The sequence below is a fragment of the Poeciliopsis prolifica genome, unplaced genomic scaffold, assembly GCF_027474105.1.
Source record: "Poeciliopsis prolifica strain line A6 unplaced genomic scaffold, Auburn_PproV2 SCAFFOLD071, whole genome shotgun sequence".
NCBI lineage: Eukaryota > Metazoa > Chordata > Actinopteri > Cyprinodontiformes > Poeciliidae > Poeciliopsis > Poeciliopsis prolifica.
Genome location: NW_026562446.1, coordinates 1,423,687 through 1,436,088, shown reverse-complemented (window position 1 = coordinate 1,436,088; position 12,402 = coordinate 1,423,687). Strand labels below are relative to the sequence as shown.

Here is a 12,402-nt window from a genome sequence, read left to right as displayed (position 1 = left end):
TACTTTGAATGAATGTTTCCCTGTTTTACTGGACATTATTTGATATAATAATGTTGTGAGATTATTGGCTCATGTATAATTTATGCTACAGAGAACTTTACTGTTCATGTTGTTGAACTGGTTGCAGGTTTTTCTCTTCTTTTGACTCAGTAGCTGCTGTTTTGTGCCTGCAAGTTTGTTGCATGTTTACGTTAATTAGATGAATTTATAAGCAGATCCATTTTTAATTTTGCCACATCACATAGTATCATTTCTAACTAAGATGAAAAATAATCAGCGGATCCAGGCGATCAGCAAAGATGGGCCTCATGGTGATCGGTATCGAAATCGGCAGCAATAAACCGGATCTTTTCCTCCCTACCAAAGACCTTTCTAAAAAGTCCGTATTGACTTTTGGCTGGTATCAAAGCCAGTCGGTTCTGCTGCTGTTAATATTGATACGCACCCTGCTCCTTTCTCTGACCGTGAAATAATCCCGTTAAGCCTTTGGCTCTGGACGCCCGGCATTCCTAGAGCCGTCTGTTGGAAGAGGAACAACAGTCTTCTCTCATATGAGGATGTTACTGAAAGCATCAGATCCCTGATTAAATCCCGCTGGGGAAAAAGCCTGGAGACAAAACTCCTTTAGTCCTTTTTGGGAACTGTTCAAATATGACAGAGGAAAATCCAGCAGATCCTTCAGCAGGAACCTTGCAGACAAGAGAAGGCAAGAGGAAGAAAGTCTTTGCTCTCAGACAGCTTCTTTATCCAGGATCAGCATGATGACCTTCATGAGGATGACCTTTCTCTCCTTAGTGAAGGTCAAACTAAACTGGATGAAATATAGAAACAGAAGCTGGAGGCGCGTTTGTCAGGTCTGGAGCCAGATGGTTGGAGGAAGGGAGCAGTGTTCTTCCTACTGTTTTGGTTCAGAACAATCTAAACTTCATGAGACTTTAGACTCACTTAAAGTTCATGACAAGATTGTATCAGACCATAAAACCTTGGTTCATTTGGTTCCAGTTCCTACAACAACCTCTACTCCTCTGAAGACTCCCATGAAAAAGCTTCTTTTCTGATTGACTCCATGAAACATTGTGAAGTTGATCTGAGAACAAATGTGTGATGCTAACCTCACGCTACAGGAAGTAGAAGAGGATATTTGAAGCCTTAAAACAACCAATCAGCAGGTAGTGATGGGCTGTCAAGTAGCTTTATGAGAAATGTGTCAAAGATGTGAGTCCCTTTATTCTCAGGCTCTTTCAGAAAGTATTGATGGTGGAGAATTGCCTCCTACTTTAACACAAGGCCTTATTACTCTGATCCCAAAGGCTGGCAAAGACAAGTTACCCATTGACAACTGGAGACCTATTTGCTGACTGAACAATGACTGGAAAGTTTGGATTTGGCCAGAAGAATGAAACAAACCCTCAGTTCTATTATTGATGAATCTCAATCAGGCTTCATGTCCCACAGACACAAACAACCTGAGGCTTGTGCTGGATCTACTGGACCCTTCAGAACCAATCAATGATAACAGCTTGATTTGCTTGTTGGACTTTTATAAGGCTTCTGACTCTCTAGAGGACGGCTTTACGTATGGGAGCTTAGAAACATTTGCTTTCAGGCCATATTTCATATCCAGCCTCTTTACAAGAAGGTAACTGCTGTGTTAAACTGGTTCCTGTCCCAGATTCCCAGTATCCAGAGGAGAGAGACTGGGCCGCCCAGTTTCCCCTATTTATTCCTGATGGCAGCCCAACTTCTTGCAACATTTATTCTGGAAACAAAATGCGCCGCATCCCAGTTGCTGATGGAGAAACGTGTATCAGTCCAGTTGCTGATGACACGACTCTGTTTCTGAGAGATGCCGACCAAATTCCTGTTATCCGTCTCATCCAAACTTTCTCTGATGCTTCAGGCCTCAAACTCCATTTAAACTCATGTGAATCGCTTCCCATGTCATCCTGTCGCCAATCCATCTTTACAACATTCCTGCTGCTGAAACACAAGTTTCTCATCTCGCTGTAATTATCACAAAAGATGCCAAAGAAAGACGCCAGCTTGACCTTTGACCCTACAGCCATGAAAGCAACAAGAAATGAAAGCAGTGGCTTCAAAGAGATTCATGTTTAAGAGGAAGAAAACTGTGATCTAAAGCTGCAGGAAGATCCAGACTAACTTGTGCTGCACTAGCATTAAATGTCCATATCAGTAAAACTATTGATAAAATGCTCCACAGAAGACCCAAAGATGGTGTCCAATCTTTGGACAGTGCCAAAGACAGTTAGACTCTCTGCTAGATGAGGCTGCATCACATAACAAAAGGTTCAGGCTGTGGCTGCAGCAGGGGATGAATGGAGCCTCTGGACATCTTTGCTGTATTAAAGCTTCAGCAGCCTTGTTTATTGCCCTCATATTAGAGCCATTATGGTAACTTTGCCCTCTACAATCAGCCAAATCCAAGCCCAAACTCTCCAGTACCCCTGTTAGTGTGAGGCCTTTCCCAGTTGTGTCCTTCACAGCAGTGAAACCCACAAAAGACTCTGCAATAGAGACTTTTTTCTTCCCATCTGTATCAATATATGGAATGATGACTGAGGCCTGCTCTTGCTTTGAAATATTCCAGTTCCACTGCAAAGTCCTTGGAGGCTTTGGTCTGGGCAGATATTTAGCCCAAACACTCTGATATTGAATCCAGCAGTTCATTCTGAGCAGCATGTCAGATATCCAGGGGTTTGTTTGGAGTTTGCAGCCTTTCTAACATGTTCTGCCAGTGTGACATCAGATCGTGCTCTGAGCTCCAGGATTCACAGAAAAGCTCCAGTTTTAGGATTTCCTAGCTGACAATTTTCCCCCTTAGTGGCAGTTTCTCTCTGCAAGGAAGAGGATGCAGTCAATAACTGGAGCCAACACATTTCTCCAGTTGCTTTTCCAGCTGCTGGTTCTCTGCAGTTCACTATCAATAGTCTTACCGAGGCGTAAGCCACATTTCTTTCCACATCAGAGAAGCGTTTATGTGACAACTACTGGTTTCATGGGGCTTCAGTGTTTTTGAAAGACATGGCCAGTTATTATTCCCTCCACAAGCCACGTGGCAGGAACTTTAGCTTCTCCAAAGAGCTTTCATGCAAAACAATAGACTTTGTTAGTATTTCTGGAATACAGTAACCAATCTCCTTCAACTTTCTCTCCATTAGACAGTAAACCAAACCAGTAAGCTTTGGGAAAACACCTGTTACTCTCCTCTGGTCTTGGATTTGGGCCATCAGAACCATTTTCAGCCATGATGCCTAAATGTTCCCGTTTTGTGTGGTAAAGGCCATTAGATGGATCTTGTGAATAAAGCCTCGTCTCAACCCTCTCTGCAGCTCTGCTCCTCTCTCTCCATCATCTGCATAGAAACATTTCAAGATCAACATTTTTCTTCTCTTTCCTTTCTAAATGGGTTACATGTATTTGTAAAAATGATTGTTGGAGAATAATTGATCAAAAATAAATGCTGCATCCTGTAAGATATTAAAATGTATTTACCTAAACAGATATTATTGTCCTCAGCTTTATTTGAGCACAAAAACATGCACCAGCAGTGACATTGTAGGAACACGACTGATGATGATGATCAGCCCTTATCAATATGTTTATTATTTTCTTCATACATTCTGCTGCAGGTGAATCTGTGGCTGTTATTTTGAAGATGCTATTGAATTGGTTGCATCTGTGTCTCTGCTGAAGGTGCAGGAACATGATGAGGTGCAGCTTGTGAAGATGTGTGTAATGGGGCTGGATGTATGTTTGGCATATGTGCAGGAATGTGGCTGGCAGATCTAGTGCTAATTTAAAAAAAACCTAATTCTCTGTCCTGTTTGACTGCTGTTCTCATTGTGAAATGAGGAATGATGGTAAAGGGACAGGGACATTGTTTGACAAGGACAACATGGTAAACAATGGTACAAGTGGTACCATTGTTTATGGTACTATTGGGGGAACTGTTGGGACTGGACTGCTCCACTGTTGTGTCCCAAATTAGCATCCACAGACAAGTTATTAATTGGACACATGTTTTATATTTTGTCTCCAAGTTTGATACAAGTACAAGTTAATAGTAGCATAGTAAAGTAAATGATGAGGAAGCTGACTCTTCAACATTTTCCTTGGATATCCCTTTTCTCGCCATCAGCATAATAAGCAGAAGATTCCTCAGTTCAACTCACCCACATTGTGCTCATTTTAAATTTGTTGAATTGAGTTTAGTAATCTCTGCAGGATCATGTGAAGCATCTGTTGGAAGAAATAGAGAAATTATTTGTAAAAATACAAGGGATTCCTCAATAAAGGAGAAGATTAATTCAACGTCTCTGACACACCTGAGTTGCCAACCGTTTTATTTTCCCATTTGTCAGGATTTCTAACCACACAGTATTTTTGCCATGAAATCTAATTTGTGCAAATAAATTCACATTTTTCAAATTCTGCAACTATTTTACTACTTTTATGTAAATAGACAGACAGACAAGGACATAATCAACTAAATCAGTGAACAAACTGCTGAGAAGCTGAGAAAGACTATTGGCTTTGTGAAGAAATTAGAAAACATGTTTCTGTTGCTGGTTTCAGAGTTAGCTGAAATTGTCCACACACAATTAGCTACTGGAAATATCTTTGTGATTTTGCCCCTTAATTTCTTCACACAGTTTGTCCAATCGTATCCCTTCTAAACTTTAATCAGTGCTTTCAATGCTTTTGATGCATTCTTGTCATTCTGTGATATAAAATTAACAAGCTACAGAAACGCATTATTCTGAGGCCTTTAGGAATCTACAATTGTGCATCATATGCATTCAGAAGCTCAGTTCTGTTTTTACTCAGTCAAGTTATGAAAAGTGAAAGAAGCACATCTTTCTCTCTGAACATTTTCCTGCATGTTCTGTGTTTGTGGCTGAACTAAAAACAACCCCAACCTGTCGCATAAGCAAGTGCAAATTATTGATGGGCAGATTTGCATTTGCATGAATTTAGTGCCATCTGCTTTCTGCTCTGATTTGGATTATTTTGCTTTACCAAATCACAGATTAGTCGTCATTGACGACTCAAACATGAATGAAGACAATCTTCCTTAATCTGAAAAAACATTTTATGTCGACCACTAAACCTTTTAAACGGCCATGGCAACATCACTGACCAGTTAGATTCATATTGTCACCCACCTGCCAACAACTTTTGAGTATCTTTTGACAAAAAGTGAAAAACAGGTTAGCAATGTTTTAAAGACAGACTTTTATCAACTTTGTGACTTCATGTGCTGCTATTTTCAGTTTGACTTTGTAATTAAAACCAGACACAATCAGTTTATATTTCAAAGACTCCATGCCTGATGGTCGGTACATGTCATCTCTTTCTTGCATGTTATTCTTGCATGATTTCTTAGTCTTGTGCTGAGTGTGGAATACATGTGGATATGAACAAGAATATGCCAGAGCTAAAGTCCACTCTATAAAACTTTGGCAAAGTGAGCCATCCCACAAAGGGCTTTTATTTCTGCTTCAGTGGCTGAAGGATTTTGTCAAAGAGGGATATTTGAAAGACAAAAAACACGGCCAGAAATAAAACACCTGCTGCTACGTTTGAAAAAGGTGCAAGGACTGAGATCTGTGGACAACTTCAGGAGCCTTTGAAACAAGAAACTACCTTTCACAAGCACCAAGTAAATCAATTTGTTCATTGGTTCTATCAGCTCACAATTGCCGTCCGAAAGGCAGTTTATCAAAGAGAACATCACATGTCAAGTCTTTTGTGCTTTGAGACCCACGAGAAAGCAGAAAAAAAAGAACAGATCAATGTGGGGAATTATTGACTTTGACTGCCGGTCCTATTGGACCTTGGTGTTTTGTTCAGCTAAATTGTCCAGGTGGAGGGCGATGGTGAACCTGACAGCCTTGTGCCACCATGTTTTAAACCAAACTGAAGTAGTGGGCCTTACAAAAGATTACTTATCCTTGAACTGTTTGTAATATTTGTCTCATTACAGCAGCAAATGGATGTTACATTATCTACAACACAAGACAATGTATAATTTCAAAGTGGAAGAAGATAGTTCTATGGTTTTTCAAGTTTTCTTAAGAAAAAGATCAATTTAAATATGCTGTAGTTTGATTCCTCAAAATAAAATGATTTTTAGATGTCAGAAAGCAGTCGACTGATGTACTCAGATGTTTGTTAGAGAACAAACCTCAGACAACATCCCTAGACACGCAGTCAAACTACTCATTTACTTAAACCATGTCCTGATTTAGAATGAGAGACAAATCCAAACCTCAATTCAGCATCTCTGAAAAGATTTGTAAATCGATACTCACAGACAGTCTCCATTCACACTGGATGAGTTTGTTTTTTCTGTTTTGTCAAGAAGAATGGCAACAATGTTGCCTATCAGATGTGCAAAGGTGGTAAAACAAAACCTGAAAGACTTGCAGCTTTACCTGATGCAGGAGACACGTTGACTTAAACAAAAGCATCTTACTTTCTTTTGTAAAGTATTTAAAACCATCAATCGCTTTCATTGACTTCACAAAGGTTCTGGACCTTGTGGTGGTCTGTTCCTTAACATCTCAATGAAATACATTGAATCTTGTGGTGTATTTATTTGATTCAGTGTTGTATAGTAACAAAGTAAAAATACTTCACTACTTTACTTTAGCATATTTTGGAGTACATCATGCTTTCCTCGAGTATGAACATTTTTGATAACTTTCACTTTTTCTTGCTGTTCTCTATGTTTTCAGTGTGTTTTCTGGTTTGGTCACATGATCTGCAGACTGACAGTGACATGGTTTGATTTAACTTGCGGACCCACATGCAGTAACCACACACTGGATAGAAAGGTAAGTGATTTATTTACAACAGGACAAATAAAATTCAGTCCTCTGGACTTCGATATGCGGCGAGGGTCGCTCGACCAGGTTGGCCTGAAACGAGAGCTGAATTATAATGGGTTCAGAATGTGAGTTCGGAGGAGGAATCAGGAGCTGGCTTACATTGGTGCGGATTTTCCAGAGCTTAGGGGTGAGGCGTCAGGATCCGGCGTGAGGGTGTGCAACGGTGCCGGAGGGAGTGCGAGGAGTTAGCTCGGGTGGTTGGAACAGGATGGAGTCAGTGGAAACGGCGGAGCAGGCAGGCAATCTCAGGAGCTTCTTGAAACGAGAACACAAAAAGTCCTGGAAACGAACAGGATACGGAGAGTAAGTAACTTCGAGTTACACAACAAGGTTCAAGAAACAAGTTTTCAACAGGTGAGGCCAGAGTGACTACCGGTAGCGTTAACCATCTAGGGATGACTGGAGGATTCTGCCGCTCCTTTATTCCAGCACGCTGATGAGGCAAATCAGCGTCACCTGCGCTGGCTCCACAGGCTCCTCACGAAGATCCTCGCTGAAAGAAGATGTAACACTCCCACTCACACTCTCACGCACACGCTCTCACAACCGGAATCCTGACAGACAGACTTTTAATAAAACTTTCAATGGCGGCTAAAGCAGCAGGTCAATAGTGGTGGAACCAAAACCAGCTCTGTCTCAACTGTTTGCTGAAAGAACATGGAAGATGGTGAGGAATGTTTTAATAGAGCCTCCATCCTCATGTTTCATCAGTTTGAACCTCTGGGCTGATTAAGGCCTTATTGATCCTCTGGTCACTAAGAACATCAATTAGGCCTCATTTAGTCTGCAGACTTCCTGGCTCATCCATTCGCTCTCACCGTGTTCGAGGTTCGTTTGGCCTTCAGCTTTCGTTCATTTAGACTTACTGAAGAAATGCTGCTGCTTTTTAATAAAGTTTATTTGTTTAGCACATTTCAGCAAATTCAAAATGTTTCATAAAACATAACAGTCAAATACAAAGTTTTAAGCAATAAAATGTTTACAGAATTATTTCTAATTGTACAAAAAGGATTTAGTCAAATAAAAATCTGTAAAAAAAAATATTACCATTGATCAGAATAATTGATTACTGAAATGATCAGTATGTAAAAGTCGGCCATGTTTGGTTCTGTTGGCAGGATCGGGTTTTCTGGACGGACGGTGAAAACAAAGCCATCTTCGGCGCCAACAAGTTCTCTGGTTCTGATGTCGTCACGCTCGCCAGCAACCTGAACGACCCTCAGGACGTCATCGTCTACCATGAGCTGATCCAGCTGGCTGGTGAGGGGTCAAAGGTCACCCAGTTTAACCCAGAACTGGTGTGGAACAAGTTCTCCAGCTTGATTTGGGCTTCAGTTACTCAGTGATTTATTCATGTTTTGTTTTTCTGCAGGTACCAACTGGTGCACAGAGAAAAGTGAAAATGGCGGCTGCAGCTTCTTGTGTCTTCCTGCTCCTCAGATCAACAAACATTCCCCCAGGTACAGCTGCGTGTGTCCTGCAGGCCAGGAGCTGGCAGCAGACGGCCAGCGCTGCAGACCCGGTGAGCTCTGCACAGAAATGCAAACACTGATTCTGCTGCTGCAGCTTTTCAACATCAACCTCTTTCCACTGCTGAGTCTTTTTTGTTTTCAATATAGTAAGAACCACTCGCCTGTTTTTAAGGCTTCTAGAGGAGAAAGGAAGCGGCGTCTTGAATTTTAAGTTGTGGGTAAATGTCTGCAGTGGTCCAGTTTGAAGCGGCTCCAGGATTGTTTGCAACAATTAGCGGTTGCAGGAGTGAAGGCAGAGCAGCGGCGCTGGCCTTTCCCTCCTGCTGGACGACCGGTTACTTAGAGACTCGCTTTGTTTTTCCCTGCGGCTTCGCTCCTTTCACAGATTAGCCTTTTCAAACCCAACAGAAACCTGACAGCTGAATCCGCAGCACTAATTGGACTCTGGTTCCAGCCGGACTCGCGGATCGCTGGACCGTCTTCATGAGGGCGCTCAGAACAAACTGCAGGAAACGCTGAGAATCTGTGGAGGATTAAGAGTTTTAACTGAGTATAAAACATGCTGAGGTTGTCGGTTCAAAAAACCCAACAGAACGGGGGGAATCCATATCTTTCAGATATCAAACCTTAAAAACTAAATTTTATCACCCAGCTCGACTGCATCCTTGATCTTCTGAGTTTGCTTCCATTTTCCCCTTTAGCTTCTGGTTGTTCCACATTTCATTGAAGTATTTACCCTAAACTTGGTCAATTTTAGTTCTTTATATTGGGAAGCTTACTTAAATCCCATTTGGAGGCTGAACCTCTGTTGGTTGCAGTGAAAATGGGTGCCTGTCCCTTTAAGACTAATTCCTGCCCGTCCAGCCCATTTTCCAGCTGGGCCGACCGGGAACTGTAGAGCTTTGTGAGGCTGCTGCTCCGGCCGACTCTAATCCAGTTAGAAACACAAAGTGAACAGAAGCTCAACTCACAGCGACAAACGACTGTTTTTATTGTTCACGCCGTTACAGATCAGTGGAGGTTTTTCCTCCAGTGGGAGCTGAAATCATAGACGTTTCAGTTTCTCATTGCTTACAATGAGAAACTTGAAGTCCCATAATGCTTTGAGTGGGCAGGTTTGTTTACATTTCATGAAGAAAGTTTTTTATTTTCCTCTTCACAGAATGACTGATCAGAACCGAGAAACTCAAAGCTCCTCAAAAATGTCAGCAGCTTCTTGATATTTGTGATAATTCACAGGAATATGATCATTACTGACTGTTTTCAGAGCCTAATAATATGCTATATGTGGGATAATGTAACAAAATGGACCCTGCAATTTGTTCTACATTAGGAATCCAGATTTGGCTGCAGAACTCAAATAGAAGTTTATGCACACAGTGTGACGACGCCTCTGATCCTTGTGCAATAAGACCAAAGGCTCCAGTATAGTCAATAAATTACAATAAATAACCTTCATCACAAAAAGTGACATCAGATTTTAGTTTTATTTTGTCTTTGGCAAAAGACCACAAGCCATTTCTCCCGTTAGCACTAAACTAGCTAGCATTTGTTTCACTGTATTTACCCAGAATGCCCTACGCTGTAGTTCACTTCCTGCTTTAGGAACAATCTGTGGTTCGTTCATATGCATTCAAACTGCACCAGCCTTCACTTCAACCAAACAGGCCGATGTTTGTAGGTGGACCAGAGTTCAGTTCCACATTCACACCTCCCCACATGAACTGGCCTTTCCAGGCAAAAGGACCAGACTTCCCAGTGTGAGTCGTTTATTACAGGATGGTGAAACCATTCATGCAGATTGCAGCGACTCTCCCATCCTCTTGATTTGCATCAGATAAACCAGTTTACTCTCCAGAGATCTGGTCTACATTCAAAGAGAACTCAGAAATGGGACGACCTTGAATGCTTAAGGTTTGTTGTTGCTCTTCTAGTGACAGACTCTTCCTGTGAGGACGGTAGTGAAGCTGTAACGCACCCTAAAGGTAAAACCTAACGCCGTCATCTCAGCATGCTGGGCTCTCAAATCAAGTAGCTTCGTTTTTCTCCTCCTGGCAAAGATTTTTCTGATTTAACCTTCTCTTCTGCTTTAACTGAAACTTCTGCTGCTTTGGTCCTGATCTGAATCTAAGAGCTGAAATTAACCTGTAATTCCTCAAATCTTCTAATCCAGCTGAGATTATAAATGTTCAGTTGGATCATTTCAACCTGGAAACTCTTGAAGAACTTAAATTCCCTGTTTTATTTTTTACTGAAGTAATTTTGATCTTAATCAGAAACATGAGAATCCCTGTGACTTGTTGCTAAATGCTGAACAATCCATGTGACATTCAGTCATCACCTCTCTGCTGCTGGAGGAGTTTAAAGCTCTGACAAATTAATCTAGTACAGGAGCGCCATCTAGTGGTAGAAAATGGGAAGTACACATGCAATATTTGGCTCAAACAAAACCTACATTCTTGCCTGACTGTAGTTTACAAACCTCAAAACTTGCTGGAAGATTTTTAGTTTTGCTATTGGAACCTTTTTTTACCCCCCTATTCTGCATTTGTAAAGATTAATGCAGGAATTCGCTGAAGCTCGTTTTGATTGAGAGCTTTAGATTTACACCAAGCTGATATTTGGCAAATATTTTCTGCTTCAGAAAATGAGCCTTTATAAAAACCCTCCAAATGAAACATCCCAGCAGGTTTTACTGCTGTTTGCACTGTACAATGGCTGCTGGAAAAGACAACCGTAATCTAGAAACCATTTGCTGCTCGTTTCTGCAGGAGGCTCCACTTCTACTTTTCAAAGCTATACGATTGTACAGTAGTGAATCTGTTTAGATTTTATTTTGGAATTGATGACAAGAAGTCTTAAAACGGCTCACTGAACTAAGAAAACTTGAACATTATCTAAGATTGAGTTTTGCAGGGTTTGTGTAGACCATGACCCTATCCTAAACTCTTTAAGGTTTATGGAAGTTACTGATTTTGTCGTCTCTTCCAGAAGCCAATGTGAGCACATCTATCCAGGTGGACTCCACAGCCAGAGGCTCTGCTGCTGCCTGGGCCATCCTACCTGTCTGTAAGTGCCTCTGCCTCCTCCTCTAAGGTCAAACATGAGGTCAAATCTGTTTTCCCAGCAGCCTGTGTCTCTGCTGCAGTGCTGCTGGCCATGGCCGGAGCGGGCGCCTACCTGATGTGGAGGAACTGGCAGCTGAAGAACCAGAAGAGCATGAACTTTGACAACCCAGTCTACCTGAAAACCACAGAAGAAGACCTCAACATCGACATCACCCGCCACGGCGCCAACGTGGGCCACACCTACCCAGCGGTGAGTTTAATTTTTTAAAATCTGAGATATTTGGAAATCTTCAAGTCAATATTTTGTGATGTGGTTGAAAATGCTGCCATTTCCTCTCAGTTAAATAAAATCCCATCTTTTCCTTCCTCCGTTTCTGTTGACAGATTTCCATAGTGAGCACAGACGATGATTTATCCTGATCGTTCTCAGGATTTTGGTTTTTTATTTCTTCTCCTTGCGGAAACCTCCTCCGTGTTACGATGCCAACGGTTCGCCGTAACGGCGGACCTTACAGTTCAACCACATGCCTTCAGAAGTGCATTAAGTCCTGATCTGTGGTGAAGAGGAAATGTTATTTATTATGTGAATACTTCCATGAGTTTTCCACATTCACTCCACAGTGTTGAGGAATTTTTATTCTTGCTTTTCCGACGTCGTCTTTGCCGTCTGTTCAGAGAACAGTTTGTCTTTGAGGGTCTTTCATGTCCAGCCTGGACTGAACCTCTGAAGAACCAGGCGTCTTCATCACCCGTTTCCTGGTTCCGATTCAAACCGGGTCAAAGTTCTCAAGTCTCAACGGGGAACAAGTCTGGAGACTAAAAGTATTTAATTATGAAACAGATTGTTAATATTTCTGATCATGCTTTGCTGACTGACATTAAGGTTTCTTCTGTTATTTGCATTATTATTATTGCTGCTGCTGAGATCACCATGGTTGCAGCGTTTGT

At 41.6% G+C, this 12,402-nt stretch overlaps 1 pseudogene; it reads left to right on the top strand.

Moving 5' to 3' along the window:
* Positions 1 to 299: 299 nt before the first annotated feature.
* LOC129352002 (very low-density lipoprotein receptor-like) lies at positions 300 to 11,874 on the top strand (annotated as a pseudogene).
* The last annotated feature ends 528 nt before the right edge of the window (positions 11,875 to 12,402 follow it).